Source organism: Arachis stenosperma, chromosome 9, assembly GCF_014773155.1.
Source record: "Arachis stenosperma cultivar V10309 chromosome 9, arast.V10309.gnm1.PFL2, whole genome shotgun sequence".
In the NCBI taxonomy this organism is placed as follows: Eukaryota; Viridiplantae; Streptophyta; class Magnoliopsida; order Fabales; family Fabaceae; genus Arachis; species Arachis stenosperma.
This window is the reverse complement of record NC_080385.1, coordinates 19,058,646-19,061,534: the sequence shown is the minus strand read 5'-3', so window position 1 is coordinate 19,061,534 and position 2,889 is coordinate 19,058,646. Positions and strand designations below refer to the sequence as shown.

Below are 2,889 nucleotides of genomic sequence, written 5' to 3'. Positions count from 1 at the left end.
TAGGGTTCTCCTAGGTAATTCACCTCTTCCATTGAAGGGTTCTCAGGATCATAAGCTTCTTCTTCAGATGAAGCATCCTTAGTACTGCTTGGTGCATTTTGCATTCCAGACAGACTTTGAGAAATCAAATTGACTTGTTGAGTCAATATTTTATTCTGAGCCAATATGGCATTCAGAGTATCAATCTCAAGAACTCCTTTCTTCTGATTGGTCCCATTGTTCACAGGATTCCTTTCAGAAGTGTACATGAATTGGTTATTTGCAACCATTTCAATTAGCTCTTGAGCTTCTGTAGGCGTCTTCTTCAAATGAAGAGATCCTCCAGCAGAGCTATCCAAAGACATCTTGGATAGTTCAGAGAGACCATCATAGAAAATGCCTATGATGCTCCATTCAGAAAGCATGTCAGAAGGACATTTTCTGATCAATTGTTTGTATCTTTCCTAAGCTTCATAGAGGGATTCACCATCCTTCTGTCTGAAGGTTTGGACTTCCACTCTAAGCTTACTCAATTTTTGAGGTGGAAAGAACTTTGCCAAGAAGGCATTGACTAGCTTTTCCCAAGAGTCCAGGCTTTCTTTAGGTTGAGAGTCCAACCATATTCTAGCTTTGTCTCTTACAGCAAAAGGGAATAGCATCAGTCTGTAGACCTCAGGGTCAACCCCATTAGTCTTGACTGTGTCACAGATTTGCAAGAATTCAGCTAAGAACTAATGAGGATCTTCCAATGGAAGTTCATGGAACTTGCAATTCTGTTGCATTAGAGAAACTAATTGAGGCTTAAGCTCAAAGTTGTTTGCTCCAATGGCAGGGATAGAGATGCTTCTCCCATAGAAGTCGGGAGTAGGTGCAGTAAAGTCACCCAGCACCTTCCTTGCATTGTTGGCATTGTTGTTATTTTCGGCTGCCATGGGTTTTTCTTCTTTGAAGAATTCGGTCAGGTCCTCAACAGAGAGTTGTGCCTTAGCTTCTCTTAGCTTTCGCTTCAAGGTCCTTTCAGGTTCAGGGTCAGCTTCAACAAGAATGCCTTTGTCTTTGTTCCTGCTCATATGAAGGAGAAGAGAACAAGAAAATATGGAATCCTCTATGTCACAGTATAGAGATTCCTTGAGGTGTCAGAGGAAAAGAAAAATGGAGGACAGAGGTAGAAAATTCGAACTTATCACAGAAGATGGAGTTCGAATTTTGCATTAAGGGATAGTGTTAGTCCATAAATAGAAGGATGTGAGAAGAAGGAAAGTAATTTTCGAAAATTAAGTAAAAGATTTTGAAAATATTTTGAAAAACACTAATTGATTTTCGAAAATAAAAGTGGGGAAGAAATCAAGTAATTTTTGAAAAGGATTTTGAAATTAGAAATAAAAAAGATTTGATTGAAAACTATTTTGAAAAAGATGTGATAAAAAAAAGATATGATTGGTTTTAAAAAGATGATATTGAGAAGATATGATTTGAAAAACATTTTAAAAAGATTTGATTTTAAAAAAAATTAATGACTTGCCTAACAAGAAAAGATATGATTCAAACATTAAACCTTTCTCAACAGAAAAGGCAATATACTTGAAATGTTCAATCAAATCATTAATTGTTAGTAAGTATCTTTGAAAAAGGAAAGAAATTGATTTTGAAAACATTTGATTGAAAAGATATGATTTGAAAAAGATTGATTTTGAAAAACTTTGAAAACTTGAAAAAAAATTGATTTTGAAAACAAAATCTTCCCCCTTTTGCCATCCTGGCGTTAAACGCCCAGAATGGTGCACATTCTGGCGTTTAACGCCCAAACTACTACCCTTTTGGGCGTTAAACGCCCAGCCAGGCACCCTGGCTGGCGTTTAAACGCCAGTCTCTCTTCTTCACTGGGCATTTTTGAATGCCCAGTATAATTCCTCTGCAGTATGTTCTGAATCTTCACTTCTCTGTATTATTGACTTGAAAAGACACAAATTAAAAATATTTTTGGATTTTTAATAATGAGGAATAATCAAAATGCAACTAAAATCAAATAACAATGCATGCAAGACACCAAACTTAGCAGTTTGTATACTATTGACACTAACAAAATGAAAATGCATATGAGAAACAACAAAACACTCAAGTCAATAAAATTCAAAGATCAAAACAAGGAAATCATCAAGAACAACTTGAAGATTAATGAAGACACATGCATAAATTTGAAAAATGCAAGAAGAACAGAAACATGCAATGGACACCAAACTTAAAATGAGACACTAGACTTAAACAAGAAATATTTTTGGTTTTTATGATTTTGTAATTTTTTTTTGGATTTTTCGAAAATTAAGTGGAAGAAGAAAATAAAGATATCAAAGTTCCTAATGAGAATTCCAGGAATCATGCAATGTTAGTCTAAAGCTTTAGTCTAAAGGAATTAGACATGGCTAGCCAAGCTTCAGCAAGACATTGCATTCGAGAGCTAAATTGATGAGGATCAATCAGCTTTGGTGATGATAAGAACATCACCTTGAAACACTAGAATTCATTCTTAAGAACTCTGAAGAAAAATACCTAATCTAAGCAACAAGATGAACCGTCAGTTGTCCATACACGAACAATCCCCGGCAACGGCGCCAAAAACTTGGTGCGCGAAATTGTGATCACTACAACTTCACACAACTAACCAGCAAGTGCACTGGGTCGTCCAAGTAATACCTTATGCGAGTAAGGGTCGATCCCACGGAGATTGTTGGTATGAAGCAAGCTATGGTCACCTTGTAAATCTTAGTCAGGCAAACTCAAATGGATATGGTGATGAATGAAATAAACATAAAGATAAAGATAGAGGTATTTATGTAATTCATTGGTAGGAACTTCAGATAAGCGTATGAAGATGCCTTCCCTTCCGTCTCTCTGCTTTCCTACTGTCTTCAT

At 36.0% G+C, this 2,889-nt stretch overlaps 1 non-coding gene across 1 annotated transcript; it reads left to right on the top strand.

Moving 5' to 3' along the window:
- Positions 1–398: 398 nt before the first annotated feature.
- Positions 399–506, top strand: LOC130952044 (small nucleolar RNA R71). Its single transcript, XR_009074226.1, has one exon. It is a non-coding gene; the product is annotated as a small nucleolar RNA R71 (small nucleolar RNA).
- The last annotated feature ends 2,383 nt before the right edge of the window (positions 507–2,889 follow it).